We start from the raw sequence: 19,192 nt of genomic DNA, 5'->3' as shown, positions 1-19,192 counted from the left end.
TTAAAAAATCAAGAAAAGAGAGTGGGAAAATAGGAAAAAAAGATAAGAAAACTAGAAAATCAGAGAAAGAAGTCAAATATTTACTTAGCAAGTGTTCTAAGTTTAAAGAAAAATAGGAAATACTATTAAAGAAATAATATTTCCCACAACAGAAGGTTAGTTACCACATTGAAAGGGACTACTGAATACCAAGCACAATGAATTGAAAAAGACCCACACTAAGGCACATTACCAAAAAGTTCTAAAACACTGGGTATAAAAAGCTTCTACAGAAAAAATTAAAAGAATATACAAAAAGGATCAGGATACAATATGACATAGCAATTCTCAGCAACAATAGGGAGAAATGCCATAAAAGTGTGAGGAAAACATTTCAGATTATAATTTTATAACCAACCAAACTATCAAGCAAGTCTGAGAGTAGAATAAAGATATTGTTAAACATGTAAGCATTACATTCTTTGCATGCTTTCCTAAAGTGTCCACTAAAATGAGGCAGATGACCAAGAAGGAGGAAAGCCTAAAATTCAGGAAACAGGAAACCAACAGAGATAAAGGGAATATTCACAATAATGGTAAAGAGAAGACCCAGGACAAGTTGTGCATCAGGCCTGAAGAACAACTAGTGAAATTTGGAACAAGTAATAAGGTATACAAGGGGGTTGAGGGTTAATGAATTGTCCAACCTGGTTGGAGTGGAGGTAGGGGCTACCATTTACATCATAGTCTGTGTAAATGCACACCTGGAGGTATGTAGCACAAGTCACCTTGTGCATGCAGTAAGCCTGGGAGGGCTCCAAGTAAGATATCTCCTGGTTAAAAAAAGAAAGAAATAGAACCTGATAAGATTATCTGGTATGTTTTACCATGTAGAAAAAGAGTACCCAGAGGTGTTTCACAGTCCCATGGAAGAGTTTGTAAGGAATTAGTGATATTTAGAGAGAAAGTTTCAAAGTGAGGCAATTTTCAACTCTAGGAAAACCAAAAACAAACCTACATTAATAGAAAGGTGAGCTACTTGACGTATCAGTTAACAGTATTTATATAATCATTAATACAAAGATTGAATATTAGTTTAATCAAATATTATGACATAACCTTGTGGGGAGAATTTTAAAAGAAAAAGAACATACGTGTACAAACCCATTTAATTTAGAAATATGAGGTGACTATTAGGAATAAAAAAGCTGAAAGAACTGAATGTAGTTTCTCTAAAAACAAGATCTGGCATGTGGTACAGGAGAAAATTCATTCTAAACTTTATTCTATAAACCCATTTAACTATTTTTAGCAAGTAGATATTATTATTACTTAGATTTTAAAAATACACTTGGAAAACATGAGTGTCAGACATTAAATGCCAACTGTTCCTGTTTTGATTGCAGATTGTGCGAGTATTATTTTAATCTGTTGATATTGCTTTCATGATGTGATCTGTGACATGGTACAAATTTGATCTAGTAGAGATTCATGATGAGGAAGCTATTTTCCTCAAATCCTAAATGTCTCTTTTATTTTGTCTTTGTCAGTTTCTTTTAGAAAAAAAATCAAAAATAAGTAGGGCTGATTACAGTTTATTAAGAACAGATGGATAATGTTCCCATTAGGAAGTGGATGAAATGGACAAAATTTTTTTCTCCCTTTTTATGTCCATCAACTGCAATAGACACTATAACAGGGAAATATGTATATTCATAATACATAGATTGAAAAAGCAAACATTCCTAGGCTATAGGTTCAAAATTGATAAGAAGTAATTTTATTTTCCTTCCAGGGACAATAGACAAATGACAAAGTAATCTTCATAGTTCTTAATGAGATCCCAAGGTAATCATGGTGGCAAAAGTGAAATAGTTGAACATCTGAATTTACACTGTTTTTCCTAGAACCTTCTAGTTGTTTTTAAACGAAGAGTGTTGCATACAGAATACTGGACAACAGAGGAATAATGCATTTTTGCATTCTTGGGAACATAAAGATTTATTATCAAGAGTTCAGCACTGATTAATGATATCACAATGAATACCAAAAGGGAGCAAGGAGAGATTGTCACTAATTATAAAGTGTAGTCACATTTGTTTTAGTTTCTTGCTGAACATCCGAGGAACCAAAGTCATTACTTTATGAATGAAATATTGTATGCTATATATTAATAATAGGGCATCTGGAGCTCCCCAGTTCCCCTGGATTATCATCTATGCATACAATTTTGGAAGAGAATTGAGTGAATTGTTTAGGGCCTTGGAATACTTAAGAGTGATAGCATTGCCTAGGGCAAGACACTGGCCCTTCCAAGCCACAAGGTAATTGTGTAACTGGCAAATTCCCTCAGCTCTAACCTGAATTCCTCTCAATCCCAGAATTATTTTGCTCCCTGCCATCAATAAGCCAAGGAGTAATTTCATTATGAATATGTATTAATTTCTGTCTTCCATGTGACTCATTTTTTGGTGCATTAAATCATATACCTAAATTTCATCAATTAATTTTATCTACCAGAGTGTTTCACTCTCTAATTCAAGGACATTGCATCACTCACAGCTAGCTGCAGGTTACAGACATTGCTAACAGCTAAACTTAAGAAGGATGGTTACATGCCTTTATCCAACAGCTGGTGCTAACATCAGTTTTCGTTTTAAGTGTCTGATATATGCAGCTTTGTTAGACAAGAACTTGAAATGAAATGAAATTTTGTGGAGTTAAAAGATATAACTGTGCTTCTAGCTCACATACCCTCAACTGGCTTTTTTATTAAGTTTTGAAAGTGTTCCTGTTTCACTTTATAGATGGTTGATCTACTACATTTTGTTTCTTTTTATACCTCTCTCTCTCACACACACACACACACACACACACTCACACACTCACACACAATTTGTGATGACAGCATTATACAGATTTCCAGGAAGCTACTTCAAAATGTATATTTTCTAGCCCCAGGAAGGGTAAAATTTCAGAGCCCTGCATAAACTAATTCAGTAACTTTGTTTCGTAAATATAATAGAAAGGCATATGGGTAAACTACCACTTTTTGTGCTAAAATCTCTCCCAATGAAATAGCTTTAGAGAAATAAACTTATTAGCCACATATAATCACACAAAAAACAAGATTTCAGAGTTTTTAACCACGTGTGGTATAATATAATTACATGGCATGTCCTTAGGAAATAATCAGCAAAGAAATGAAATGATCACCCACTGACCAGAACTAGCGGAATTCTCTATAGGGTATCATGACATTGAGTATTGGTTGTTATAAATACTGGGACCTAGGTAATTTCCATGATCTCAATAGTCCTAATGGGGACACCAATAAAAAAAAAGCTGCTACTCTTTGCTAGTAAGGAAATCTCTGAGTTTGTGACAGTACTTGTGACAGAAATTGACATTCACCTTGAGTTCTTAATATTCTGCTGTCCCCATCCCCACCTAGTCCTAGAGAACTGCTCACCCTATGTCAAATCTGTTGCTGCCGACTTTTGTGCTCAGGCATAACTGGGATAGATGCATTGGATCATCTTCACCCCAGGCCATCTGAATACATTTGACAGTAGGATGTGACCCAGTACTTGAATCTGTCACTACTTTCTCCCTGCTACTTCCTTTATATATAGACAAGTACACTACCCTTTCTGTTTCAAGTACATTATGGCTGCAGAGGAGGAAACACACACGCACGCACGCGCACACACACGCACACACACACGGTTTTATCATTCTGCTAATCCCAGACAGTAGAGAGTACTATGTGCAAATATATAAGCAAGCCCTGCCATCTGCCCAGCCAACTTCCCATTGTCCATCCCACTGGCTGTGGATTTAAGAGGTAGGTAGAAGGGTAAGTGGGCACTTAACCCACTTGCTCTTGTTCACTAATGAGATGATGAAAGAGAGGCTCCATAAGAGAGTCATGGTTACCGAGTAGAATAGATGACAGCCCATATGGCAGAATGTGAAGGACACCATAATTTGTGAGGGAACTAATACCTGCTGAAAGATAACTCACAGAATATCAGGCCACGAGGGAACCTTAAATTTAATCTGGTCAAACCCACCATCTGATAGTTTAATTCCTTCTGGAATTCCCTGTCAGTAGTTGTTTACAATTTTCTTAAAAATCTCCCATAAATTTGTAGGGGCTGAAATTGAAATACACCATGTTTAAGATTAATGAGAGGTATAGAAGTTGAGACGATAAATTCTATGGTAAAAGGAAAAAAGAGAAAAGGTAATTTAAGGTAGAAAGACCAACGAGTTCACTAGCTTCTGAGGGAGGCCTTATTCTCTGAAGATTCTAGTTGTTAGTTCAATTTGATACAAATTCGATCTCTTTGTTACTTCATTCTACACACATTACCAAATACCTAGTATTTGCTTGGATTTGGGAATACAGAAACAATCAATACATGGTTTCTTTCCCCTTTAAGGAGATTAGACTCTGGCTGAGACAAATGCTGCCTAAAAAATCATCTTGCAGTGTGAGTGATAAGTGCTAAAACAAAGTACTTACTTTTACAGGACTAAAACTAAGGGAGTTCCCGGCAGGGATGTTTACACAGAGGAGGTGAATATATGAGCTGGAATATTTGAAAAGGACTTTGCTAGTGGACAAAGCAGATAGATCAGGTGGGTGACAGCCTGATGGAATCCCAAACAGTGTGATCAGAGGCAAAAAGTCTACGACATGATTAGTACTTAGTCAGCAGTCAGATATGGCTGTAGCTTCAGATGTATGGGGAAAAGGTGGGGGAGGATGCTGGGAAGGTAGTAGAAGCTCCATTCAGAAGGAAGCTCCATTACACTAAGGAAATTCAACTTGATCAAGCAAAAAATCTTCTTCCTACTGAGGGGATCTGGGGATTCCAATGTTAAATAAGCAGTAAAACACAGTTACTTAGACCAAAGCATTTACAGTAGATAGGGTCTTATGTTAGTTACCTAGAACAGTGATTGGTCAGATAATTGAAAAAGTAGGAAATCAAGGAAAATGCACATAATATCTTAAATATTTCACTTTATGTGACAAATAAAACATAATAATTATCTAATACTTTTGATGTTGGACAAGGTCTTTTCTTAAGAAAGTATGGATCTGACTGTAATGTCCCATCTTCCTTCTTTCACTAGCCATACATATAAATCAAAATATATGTTCTTAGTGTCTTTCAAGCAAGAATTTTTAAATGCTATCAAAAAACTCTACATTTTAATAACTTTTACTCCAATTGTTTATATTTAGCTTGCTCACACCTAATTTGACAGCGGACACAGTATTTTTAGCAATTCACCTTTATCAACCCTTTCCAGAGCATTCTAATTAGTTATCATGGAAACAACTTTTATCACACTCACACTGCATTAATTCATAGATTATCAAGTAAATTACATAATTATAATAATAATTGACACAATTGGTTTGGGAATACACTGTGGTAAGCATATAAGCCAACTGGTAGTAGAACTGTACAAACATACCAGGCAAGTAGAGCAGGTTAGCAGCCTGTTAGCCCTCCATGTTCAGCAAGTCCTGGGCAGAGGATCGCATGTTCTGTGAACAGAATGGTGAGTGTTAGCTATTTTTATGAATTGGTTAAGTGCACAAGGAAGAATACCGAATCTTCCTTGAAAATCATTTTCTTATCTCCCCTCCATATATATTTAGGTATTTCAAAGACCGGACCAGCCTTTTTAATCAAGTATTCACATTATGTTCCTGTCAGGAGAAATAATAATTTCAAAGATGTTATACTCTAGGAATTTTTCAGACATACTAGAAATGCCTCCTTAGATCCCTAAACATACAAGAAATGATATCAGAGTTTAGGTCGGAGGACTTGTTGTCCAAAGGAGTTCAAGGGAAAGTAACTGTCAGTTAAAAATTTTAAAAAAGCATTTATGTAGGATACAAGGCAGGCAATCAGATTTCTAGTGAGGCAGAGACACCTGCATAAAGACTTTGCCTCACTCCTGTGCCAAGCTATCTTTGAAGTCAAATTTACACCCCAAAGGACCACAGACTCATAAGGAAGGCTTAAGTATTGAAACCTTACACTTGATAAAGGCCAGAAAGTTGCCATGTATTCCAAATCCAACCCCAACCACAATGACAACTCTTCACAAGCTTAAAATGAACATCAGTGGAAGATTTCTGTGGCAAATATGACTTCATTATCCCACAAATATTCTCTCTAGGTAGGGCATAAAGAGTCCTAACCATGAAGAAGCTCTGTGACTTGTACGTTGGCGCATATCACTCTCAAAATAGTATGAAATAAGAAGAACCCATATTTCAGATTCTTTAGGATCCATAATGTAACTCTTCAAGCTTTGTTTATTTCTGAGTTATTATGGAAAGTGTTTCAATAGAATGTTATAAGATAACTAAGGTTTTTAAGCTCTTCTATGAGAAGACATAGTTCATTTAAAACTAACCTCGACATTTTTTAAAGGGTAATATAAGAGAAAGCAAAATATACACATATATTTAAATATATAATATATAAAACAGGTATTTTCACACCCCGATGCAAAGAATGCAAGAAAATTTAGGACAGCTAGTTTGTTGTGTATAAAATATGATTTTACCAAAAATAGCATTTTAAATCATTTGAAGCTATCAGATAAATTAATAATAATTCTTCACAAAGAAGTGTAGCTGAATTACAAGGGAAAAAAATTAAATTTGTGTCTCAGCATTCACTGTAGTTAGTTTAGTGATGGTTGTAAACTATACAATATATGGGAACTCATAAATAACAGTGCATACACATTTTAAACTGAGGTATACAAGCCCTGGCATTTACAACAAATGTCCATTGTCTGGTACACACAGAGTGAGTGTTCTTCTTTCTCCATGAATATGATGCCCTGATATAATATTACATATTTAACCTACCATAACACCTGAAACCAACAATAATCTATTAAAGATATAGAGAGACAAGGGGAAGATGGTGGAAGAGTAAGATGGAGAGATCACCTTCCTCCCCACAGATACACCAGAAATACATCTACACGTGGAACAACTCTTACAGAACACCTACTGAACACTGGCAGAAGACCTCAGACCTCCCAAAAGACAAGAAAGTCCCCACGTACCTGGGTAGGGCAACAGAAAAAAGAATAAACAGAGACAAAAGCATAGGGATGGGACCTGCACCAGTGGGAGGGAGCTGTGAAGGAGGAAAGGTTTCCACACACTAGAAGCCCCTTCACGGGCGGAGACTGCGGGTGGCAGAGGGGGAAGCTTCAGAGCCGCGGAGGAGAGTGCAGAAACAGGAGTGCAGAGAGCAAAGCGGAGAGATTTCCGCACAGAGGGTCGGTGCCGACCAGCACTCACCAACCTGAGAGGCTTGTCTGCTCACCCGCCGGGGCGGGCGGGGCTGGGAGCTGAGGCTTGGGCTTCGGTCGGAGCACAGGGAGAGGACTGGGGTTGGCGGCGTGAACACAGCCTGCAGGGGGTTAGTGCACTACGGCTAGCCGGGAGGGAGTCCGGAGAAAAGTCTGGAGCTGCCGAAGAGGCAAGAGACTTTTTCTTCCCTCTCTGTTTCCTGGTGCGCGAGGAGAGGGGATTAAGAGCGCTGCTTGAAGGAGCTCCAGAAACGGGCGTGAGCCGCGGCTAAAAACATGGACCCCAGAGACAGGCATGAGACGCTAAGGCTGCTGCTGCTGCCACCAAGAAGCCTGTGTGTGAGTACAGGTCACTCTCCACACCGCCCCTCCCGAGAGGCTGTGCAGACCGCCACTGCCAGGGTCCCGGGATCTAGGGACAACTTCCCTGGGAGAACGCACGGCACGCCTCAGGCTGCTGCAACGTCACGCCGGCCTCTGCCGCCGCAGGCTCACCCCACACTCCGTACCCCTCCCTCCCCACTGGCCTGAGTGAGCCAGAGTCCCCGAAGCAGCTGCTCCTTTAACCCCGTCCTGTCTGAGCGAAGAACAGACCTACACGCAGAGGCGGGGCCAGATCCAAAGCTGAGCCCCAGGAGCTGTGCTAACAAGAGGAAGGGAAATCTCTCCCAGCAGCCTCAGAAGCAGTGGATTAAAAGTCCACAATCAACTTGATGTACCCTGCATCTGTGGAATACATGAATAGACAACGAATCATCCCAAATTGAGGAGGTGGACTTTGAGAGCAAGATTTATTAATTTTTCCCCTTTTCCTCTTTTCGTGAGTGTGTATGTTTATGCTTCTGTATGAGATTTTGTCTGTATAGCTCTGCTTCCACCATTTGTCCTAGGGTTCTATCCCTCCATTTTTTTCCTCTTTTTTCTTGTAAAAAAAAATTTTTTTTCTTAATAATTATTTTTTATTTTAATAACTTTATTTTATCTTATTTTTTTCTTATTTCTTTTTTTCTTTCCTTCCTTCCTCCCTCCCTCCTTTCTTCCTCTCTTTCTTTCTTTCTTTCTTTCTTTCTTTCTTTCCTTCCTTCCTTCCTTCCTTCTTTCTTTTTCTACTTTTTCTCCCTTTTATTCTCAGCCGTGTGGATTAAAGGCTCTTGGTGCTGCAGCCAGGAATCAGTGCAGTGCCTCTGAGGTGGGAGAGCCAACTTCAGGACACTGGTCCACAAGAGACCTCCCACCTCCACATAATATCAAACGGCAAAAATCTCCCAGAGATCTCCATCTTAACACCAGCACGCAGCTTCAGTAAACGACTAGCAAGCTACAGTGCTGGACACCCTATGCCAAACAATTAGCAAGACGGGAACACAACCCCACCCATTAGCAGAGAGGCTGCCTAAAATCATAATAAGGGCACAGACACCCCAAAACACACCACCAGACGTGGACCTGCCCACCAGAAAGACAAGCTCCAGCCGCATCCACCAGAACACAGGCACTAGTCCCCTCCACCAGGAAGCCTACACAACCAACTGAACCAACCTTAGCCACTAGGGACAGACACCAAAAACAACAGGAACTACGAACCTGCAGCCTGCGAAAAGGAAACCCCAAACACAGTAAGATAAGCAAAATGAGAAGACAGAAAAACACACTGCAGATGAAGGAGCAAGATAAAAACCCACCAGACTGAACAAATTAAGAGGAAATACACAGTCTACCTGGAAAAGAACTCAGAATAATGATAGTAAAGATGACCTCAAATCTTGTAAATAGAATAGACAAAATGCAAGAAACAATGAACAAGGACATAGAAGAACTAAAGATGAAACAAGCAATGATGAACAACACAATAAATGAAATGAAAAATACTCTAGATGGGATCAATAGCAGAATAACTGAGGCAGAAGAACGGATAAGTGACCTGGAAGATAAAATAGTGGAAATAACTACTGCAGAGCAGAATAAAGAAAAAAGAATGAAAAGAACAGAGGACAGTCTCAGAGACCTCTGGGAATATATTAAACGCAACAACATTCGAATTATAGGGGTTCCAGAAGAAGAAGAGAAAAAGAAAGGGACAGAGAAAATATTTGAAGAGATTATAGTTGAAAAGTTCCCTAACATAGGAAAGGAAATAGTTAATCAAGTCCAGGAAGCACAGAGAGTCCCATACAGGATAAATCAAAGGAGAAATACGCCAAGACACATATTAATCAAACTGTCAAAAATTAAATACAAAGAAAACATATTAAAAGTAGCAAGGGAAAAACAACGAGTAACACACAAGGGAATCCCCATAAGGTTAACAGCTGATCTTTCAGCAGAAACTCTGCAAACCAGAAGGGACTGGCAGGACATATTTAAAGTGATGAAGGAGAAAAACGTACAAGCAAGATTACTCTACCCAGCAAGGATCTCATTCAGATTTGATGGAGAAATTAAACCCTTTACAAGCAAGCAAAAGGTGAGAGAGTTCAGCACCACCAAACAAGCTTTACAACAAATGCTAAAGGAACCTCTCTAGGCAAGAAACACAAGACAAGGAAAAGACCTACAATAACGAACCCAAAACAATTAAGAAAATGGTAATAGGAACATACATATCGATAATTACCTTAAATATAAATGGACTAAATGCTCCCACCAAAAGACACAGATTTGCTGAATGCATACAAAAACAAGTCCCATATATATGCTGTCTACAAGAGACTCACTTCACACCTGGAGACACATACAGACTGAAAGTAAGGGGATGGAAAAAGATATTCCATGAACATGGATACCAGAAGAAAGCTGGAGTAGCAATACTCATATCAGACAAAATAGACTTGAAAATAAAGACTATTAGAAGAGACAAAGAAGGACACTACATAATGATCAAGGGATCGATCCAAGAAGAAGATTTAACAATTGTAAATATTTATGCACCCAACATAGGAGCACCACAATACATAAGGCAAATACTAACAGCCATAAAAGAGGAAATTGACAGTAACACATTCATAGTAGGGGACTTTAACACCCCACTTTCACCAATGGACAGATCATCCAACATGAAAATAAATAAGGAAACACAAGCTTTAAATAATACATTAAACAAGATGGACTTAATTGATATTTATAGGACATTCCATCCAAAAACAACATAATACACATTTTTCTTGAGTGCTCATGGAACATTCTCCAGGATAGATCATATCTTGGGTCACAAATCAAGCCTTGCTAAATTTCAGAAAATTGAAATGTATCAAGTATCTTTTCCGACCACAACGCTATGAGACTAGATATCAATTACAGGAAAAGACCTGTAAAAAATACAAACACATGGAGGCTAAACAATACACTACTTAATAACGAAGTGATCACTGAAGAAATGAAAGAGGAAATTAAAAAATACCTAGAAACAAATGACAATGGAGACACGACGACGCAAAACCTATGGGACGCAGCAAAAACAGTTTAAGAGGGAAGTTTATAGAAATACAATCCTACCTTAAGAAACAGGAAACATCTCAAATAAACAACCTAACCTTGCACCTAAAGCAATTAGAGAAAGAAGAACAAAAAAACCCCAAAGTTAGCAGAAGGAAAGAAATCATAAATATCATATCAGAAATAAATGAAAAAGAAATGAAGGAAACAATAGCAAAGATCAATAAAACTAAAAGCTGGTTCTTTGAGAAGATAAACAAAATTGATAAACCATTAACTAGACTCATAAAGAAAAAAAGGGAAAAGACTCAAATCAATAGAATTAGAAATGAAAAAGGAGAAGTAACAACTGACACTGCAGAAATACAAAAGATCATGAGAGATTACTACAAGCAACTCTATGCCAATAAAATGGACAACCTGGAAGAAATGGACACATTCTTAGAAATGCACAACTTGCCAAGATTGAATCAGGAAGAAATAGAAAATATGAACAGACCAATCACAAGCACTGAAATTGACACTGTGATTAAAAATCTTCCAACAAACAAAAGCGCAGGACCAGATGGCTTTACAGGCAAATTCTATCAAACATTTGGAGAAGAGCTAACACCTATCCTTCTCAAACTCTTCCAAAATACAGCAGAGGGAGGAACACTCCCAAACTCATTCTACGAGGCCACCATCACCTTGATACCAAAACCAGACAAGGATGTCACAAAGAAAGAAAACTACAGGCCAATATCACTGATGAACATAGATGCAAAAATCCTCAACAAAATACTAGCAAACAGAATCCAACAGCACATTAAAAGGATCATACACCATGATCAAGTGGGGTTTATTCCAGGCTGCAAGGATTCTTCAATATATGCAATCAATCAACGTGATACACCATATTAACAAATTGAAAGAGCAAAACCATATGATCATCTCAATAGATGCAGAGAAAACTTTCGACAAAATTCAACACCCATTTATGATAAAAACCCTGCAGAAAGTATGCACAGAGAGAACTTTCCTCAAAATAATAAAGGCCATATATGACAAACCCACAGCCAACATCATCCTCAATGGTGAAAAACTGAAAGCATTTCCACTAAGATCAGGAACAAGACAAGGTTGCCCACTCTCACCACTCCTATTCAACATAGTTTTGGAAGTTTTAGCCACAGCAGTCAGAGAAGAAAAGGAAATAAAAGGAATCCAAATCGGATAAGAAGAAGTAAAGCTGTCACTGTTTGCAGATGACATGATACTATACATAGAGAATCCTAGAGATGCTACAAGAAAACTACTAGAGCTAATCAATGAATTTGGTGAAGTAGCAGGATACAAAATTAATGCACAGAAATCTCTGGCATTCCTATACACTAATGATGAAAAATCTGAACCTGAAATCAAGAAAACACTCCCATTTACCATTGCAACAAAAAGAATAAAATATCTAGGAATAAACCTACCTAGGAGACAAAAGATCTGTATGCAGAAAATTATAAGACACTGACGAAAGAAATTAAAGATGATACAAATAGATGGAGAGATATACCACGTTTTTGGATTGGAAGAATCAACATTGTGAAAATGACTATACTACCCAAAGCAATCTACAGATTCAATTCAATCCCTATCATACTACCACTGGCATTTTTCACAGAACTAGAACAAAAAAATTCACAATTTGTATGGAAACACAAAAGACCCTGAATAGCCAAAGCAATGTTGAGAATGAAAAACGGAGCTGGCGGAATCAGGATCCCTGACTTCAGACTATACTACAAAGCTACAGTAATCAAGACAGTATGGTACTGGCACAAAAACAGAAATATAGATCAATGGAACAGGATAGAAAGCCCAGAGATAAACCCACGCACATATGGTTACCTTATCTTTGACAAAGGAGGCAGGAATGTACAGTGGAAAAAGGACAGCCTCTTCAATAAGTGGTGCTGGGAAAACTGGACAGCTACATGTAAAAGTATGAGATTAGAACACTCCCTAACACCATACACAAAAATAAGCTCAAAATGGATTAAAGACCTAAATGTAAGGCCAGACACTATCAAACTCTTAGAGGAAACCATAGGCAGAACACTCTGTGAGATAAATCACAGCAAGATTCTTTTCACCCACCTCCTAGAGAAATGGAAATAAAAACAAAAATAAACAAATGGGACCTAATGAAACTTAAAAGCTTTTGCACAGCAAAGGAAACCATAAACAATACAAAAAGACAACCCTCAGAATGCGAGAAGATATTTGCAAATGAAGGAACTGACAAAGGATTAATCTCCAAAATATACAAGCAGCTCATGCAGCTCAATAACAAAAAAACAAACAACCCAATCCAAAAATGGGCAGAAGACCTAAATAGACATTTCTACAAAGAAGATATACAGACTGCCAACAAACACAAGAAAGAATGCTCAACATTACTAATCATTAGAGAAATGCAAATCAAAACTACCATGAGATATCATCTCACACCAGTCAGAATGGCCATCATCAAAAAATCTAGAAACAATAAATGCTGGAGAGGGTGTGGAGAAAAGGGAACACTCTTGCATTGCTGGTGGGAATGTGAATTGGTACAGCCACTATGGAGAACAGTATGGAGGTTCCTTAAAAAACTACAAATAGAACTACCATATGACCCAGCAATCCCACTCTTGGGCATATACCCTGAGAAAACCATAGTTCAAAAAGAGTCATGTACCAAAATGTTCAATGCAGCTCTATTTACAATAGCCCGGAGTTGGAAACAACCTAAGTGTCCATCATCGGATGAATGGATAAAGAAGATGTGCAACATATATACAATGGAATATTACTCAGCCATAGAAGGAAATGAAATTGAGCTATTTGTAATAAGGTGGATGGACCTAGAGTCTGTCATACAGAGTGAAGTAACTCAGAAAGAGAAAGACAAATACCGTATACTAACACATATATATGGAATTTAAGGAAAAAAATGTCATGAAAAACCTAGGGGTAAGACAGGAATAAAGACACAGACCTACTACAGAATGGACTTGAGGATATGGGGAGGGGGAAGGGTAAGCTGTGACAAAGCGAGAGAGTGGCATGGACATATATACACTACCAAACGTAAAATAGATAGCTAGTGGGAAGCAGCCACATAGCACAGGCAGATCAGCTCGGAGCTTTGCGGCCACCTAGAGAGGTGGGATAGGGAGAGTGGGAGGGAGGGAGATGCAAGAGGGTAGAGATATGGGAACATATGTATATGTATAACTGATTCACTTTGTCATAAAGCGGAAACAAACACACCACTGTAAAGCAATTATACTCCAATAAAGATGTAAATAAATAAATAAATAAATCTGGAGGTCAGAAGAGAGGTCCAGGTTAGAAAAATAAATTAGGAGTTTCAGAATATATACGGCTTTTATATCCATGGAAGTAGATACAATCATTAAATAATTTAGTATAGAAAGAAAGGAGAAACTGTATAAGAACTGAATTCTGGGATATTTGCATACTTCCAGGTTGGTGAAGTGAGGATGAAGCAGCTAAGGAGATGGAGTAGGAATAAAGGGAAACTAGGAAAGTGTAGTGACCTAGGAGTGAAAAAAGAAATGTTTGCTGTTTAAGGCTTCCCTGGTGGCGCAGTGGTTGAGAGTCCTCCTGCCGATGACCGGGTTCGTGCCCCGGTCCGGGAAGATCCCACATGCCGCAGAGCGGCTGGGCCCGTGAGCCATGGCCGCTGAGCCTGCACGTCCGGAGCCTGTGCTCCGCAACGGGAGAGGCCACAGCAGTGAGAGGCCCGCGTTCCGCAAAAAAAAAAAAAAAAAGTTTTCTGTTTAAATTTTAATATAATAGCATATTAAGAGGATAAGGATGCTTAAGGTTGATGTATTACAAGGCCACTAATTGCGTATTTTAAAAAGGTCACGTGAGGTTATATCAACATTCCTATGTCCTATAGATGGCAAATAATGATGTAATTAAATCTTCTAATTCACAGTTATAGTATCACTTTTTTACCTCTTTGTTGATGGAAAATTGAATACAACTCTCTTTATCTTCAAGCTGGCATTTAAGCAAAAAATATTTCATTTATAAAATTTATTTTATAGGTCTTGAGGGTGAAATTTTTGCAGTCATAACAGCATTTTTGGAAAATGGAGAAAAGTAGGAAGAAAAATTAATTATCTATGTCTCACATCTGTGGATACTTCCTTAAAGTCTCCGTTGTATATGCTGACATAATTATGACAAAATAGACTTGTAATTTTGTATGCTGCTTATTTCATTTAACACAATACCATTTTATCCAAAAGAATTTTTTTTATTTTGTTAATAATTAGGAAAAGCATAGAGAAAAGTAAGAGTAATGGCTCCAAAGTTAGAAATAACATCAAATTGATTGTATATTTATCTAGTTTATATTAAAATTTTACTTGTCTGAGTTCTAAATAAATAAATAAATAAATAAAGATATAGAAACAGTAAAAATGTGTATTTGGGTAAACATACTTCATTTGAAGGATCCTATATTTGTTTGTATTTTCATCAGGCGATAGAGTAAATATGTATCTAACATATTTTCTTTACAGCATAGATGATTCTTTTATTGAAAACCTTCAAATAGGAATGGATATGATTTTGACTAAGTTAGTAAGCCATAATTATAAACTCACTAACGTGGATTTTTCCACATTCTAGAATTGGATAAGGGGCAATACATCGTGGAAAATAAATTTCACATGCTGAGCCAAAGGGGTCACTGATTTTGGTTAAGCTTGCCATGATTTTAAGAATACTAATAAAACATCTACTTAGCTTCCATGAGTAGGAGTATTTAATTAAAAAAAAAAACATATTCAAACTAGTTAAAGTTTTCAGATATGAGCCGAAGCTAGGCTTAATGCCCTAATGCATAGGCTAGCTGTGAGATCCTTTTGAGCAGAGATTGTTTTTTCATTAAGGCAATGCCTAAGCCTAGCTCAGTTCTGACACACTTTAGATATTCAATAGCACAGACCAATATGTTGGTTATATCTCATCTAGAAGTTAATGAATATCACCTTTCCCCCTTCAAAGGCAGGAAATCTTTCAAAGCAAGAAGGAGTGAGTTAATATTTCTTTTTATCACAGATGCTTGTAAATTTTAGCAAAAGCTTTGTGGTAGCTTCTAAGAGCATTTTTTTCCCAGTCATAGAAATTTTAGATGAAAAGGAATTCTAACCATGGGAACTATTTTAGCAAAGTGAGCAAATTAGTTGGAGGGAGCACAGGATCCCTGTCAGTGAATTAAGGAAAGGGTTTCAGTGGACTCAAGATAGCAAAGCTAAATAGTGGCTTAGAGTACATAATTATGAAGAGACAATGGTTGTTAATTCTAATCCAAAATTCTGGCAATGGTGAAAGGGAGGTGAGACCTTTGTACATTTGTGGTTATAGGGAAGAAAAGTTTGGAGGTGGAAAGACTGAAGATGCTATAGATCAAGAGTGAGCAGGGTCTTGGAGGAGCAAATGTATTGTCGTTAGCTGTAAAAAGAAGACAGGGCACATCTTCCTCAAACAGAAAAGGAAGCAAGGAAGAAAGATGAATATCAATAAAGGGTACTTGTGAGTAGTAAAGACAGTAGATGGGCCAAGTTGTGACTAACGTGGTGACCTTTATCCTTTTTGTGAAACAGTGGGTAAGACTATCTGACAGGACTGAGGCTTATGAAATGAGATTAAAGGATTGAAGCAATAGAAACTGATAAAAACTGTTACTAGGAAACTGATACATGAACAAAAAGTCTTGGTATTCACAATGAGTTAAAAAGTAAATTAGAGGTCACAGCAAGTCAAATCAACACTTCTATTTGATAGCCTGTGAGCATAATAAACGATAAATTGGCCAGGGGTTGATCCAGACATAGCAGACCTGGCTATAGGTTTAAGGTAAGCTAGGATATTAGGACTATATAAAGGTGACTGATGAAAATTCTAACCTGAGTCAAGATTCAAGTGCAAGCAGAATGAATAGTGACTGAGGGAAATGAGAAGCTGGGCCATCAGAGGTCTACATAGGACAGAACCCAGTCAATAAGTGCGGGAGAGTATCTGAAATACAGACTGCAGCAATATTACAATGTAAAGGTATGGCAGCCTTTTCTTCTTAATAATCTCCCCAGAGTCTCACAAACTTTAAAAAATGAATGAAATAATACAGGAACTTGTACTGAAATATAAACAATTGCTTACCACCATTTGGAGTCTCACTGTTTAGCTCTTAGTGCATTTGTTGGGAGACCGAACCTCACTAAAAAGAGAGACATGTCTGCTACTACCTTCCAAACAGCAGTGAGTAATTAACAGGTATCAAAATTAACTATATGTTGAAGGTAAGATTATTAACTCACTTCTCTCCTTGTCTAATCTGCTTTCTGCACATAACTCAGGCAGCTTTGAAACAGCATTAATTTTCTTAGAACTCTACAATGCTATATTCATAAGGTAAGTTTATATTAATTCAATAACATTTATTGAATGCCTACTGTGTGCTAAGACACAATACCAGGAAATTCAAAGATATCTAGTCCAAAACTCCTTTCATACATGTATGTCCTGAAGATGCTTTAAGGTTGGTGGAAGGAAAAAGAAAAAGGAGGAGGAGGATCAGCAAAGGAGCAGCTGTGACAAAGGGGTGAGTTAAGGGTCAGTAGTGAGGGACATAGTAGATATGAGAAAGGAAAGGGAGCTATAAGTCAAAAGACACATCAAAAACAGAAACCCAGGTGTAGAAAGAGAGAGAGAATACAGAATAAAATATTCAAGCCGCAGTTACAACATGAATTAAGAGGAGAAACATAAAGTGAGCACAAAAGAACAGTGTCAGCTTCGATGATAAAGAGGTTACAGGTAAACAGGATAATAAGTTAACTACACTGGTTTAAGAGGACATGATTGTTAATATCCGATCTGAAGAACGTAATTGTTTGTACTCCGAGTATAATTTATATTATGGTTATTGAATATGTAATCAGTATTCATGGTGCTAGGGAGTTTTTGTGGTAAGAGAGGTAACGAGCTGGAGGAAAATTATACTGCATTTTATATACATATGACAGATAAGTAAAGAATTAATTAGTGGAATGTGCATATTTCCACAAGTCATTTCTGTATTAGGATGTTTTTGCTTGCAATGGAAAGAAAGCCAACTCAATTCACTAAAGCAAAGAAAAAAAGTGGGGGAGGCATTAATTTGCAATTTTCTATGACTGAAAATTTCAGAGTAAATGTTAGCCTCAGGCATGGTTGGACCCAGGGGCTCAAATGCTATGATCAATAGTTCATCATTTGCCTCTCTTGGCTCAGCTTCGCTTTGAGCCAGCTATAATTTAAGCATGACCTCTCTATATTGTGAGTACTGACACTTCCCGCCTTGCATTATCCTAACAGAAAGCAGTCCCACAAAAACAAACAAATAAATGAAAAGAGCTTCTTCATTCTAGTTCATGCCAAAGTTCTTCCTGGAATTGAATCTTGTACACCTACTTTCTTCATGTACCAGTCTCTGAATTGCAACTAGGAATAAAAAAATCCGTATGAGCCACTCCTGACTCCCTAGGTTAGATTTGAATCAGCTCAACTAAACTGCATGAACTAAAAGAAGGGAAGGTGGTTCCCAAAAGAAAAAATGAGTCACTGTTTTCACAGTCACATTTTAAATTACTATTTCACAAGATAGGTTGCAGAAGTGTAGCAGAATCTGGAGGATCAGAGGAAGAATTATATTATTATAAATAGGGAACATGGACAAAAAGGGGAAGCATGGATTGAATTAAACTGAGGACTACAACTCTAAATATATTATTGTCTATGATAAGGATATAATCCATATTATTTCTAAATCCAAATGTGCAATGTATATGTTCTAAATCCAACATATGTATGTTGCTTTCAGATCTAACTTTACCAAAAATAATAGGAACATTTTGATGCATCATCAACATACGTCCTCCTAAAAATTCCTCCAAAAAAAAAAAAAAAAGAAACTGTTCCCTAATTATTCCCTATTCTATCTAGCTTTTATTAGCGCTGCACATGATAAACACGCCCAGTACAAATAAATAAATCACCTGTCTTAAAATAAGTAGCATGAGACAGTGGGATCTTTGTACCAGTGTGTGTGTAAATATTTTGTTTTATGACTTCAACAACTCCCAAACTTCAAGCACCTGTTTTCAAACTCTGGATACTATTTGGGATATCATTAAGTATGTCTAAATTTCTCTCAAAAATAATATCTCAAGTCCATTTACCACAAAGTAAATTCCAGGCTTAAGACATTTGGAACCAAACTAAATTTAGATTTTAATAAATCTTTATTGCATTGTTTTACACAAAAGACTCTATAGCACATAAGAATCACATTGTTTATGCATTAATT

The 19,192-nt window shown here is 37.3% G+C and overlaps 1 long non-coding RNA gene across 1 annotated transcript in view; it reads right to left on the bottom strand.

Annotated features, from left to right (window-relative positions):
- Nucleotides 1-19,192, bottom strand: part of LOC132597002 (uncharacterized) — a 355,690-nt gene that overhangs the window by 164,510 nt on the left and 171,988 nt on the right. The window contains exon 2 of the long non-coding RNA XR_009563284.1: nucleotides 5,476-5,548. This is a non-coding gene — a long non-coding RNA (uncharacterized lncRNA). The remainder of the gene's footprint in view (nucleotides 1-5,475; nucleotides 5,549-19,192) is intronic.

This window comes from Globicephala melas, chromosome 3 (genome assembly GCF_963455315.2).
Source record: "Globicephala melas chromosome 3, mGloMel1.2, whole genome shotgun sequence".
Classification (NCBI taxonomy): domain Eukaryota; kingdom Metazoa; phylum Chordata; class Mammalia; order Artiodactyla; family Delphinidae; genus Globicephala; species Globicephala melas.
Note: the sequence above shows the minus strand (reverse complement) of the source record. Positions and strands in the feature narration are given on the sequence as shown.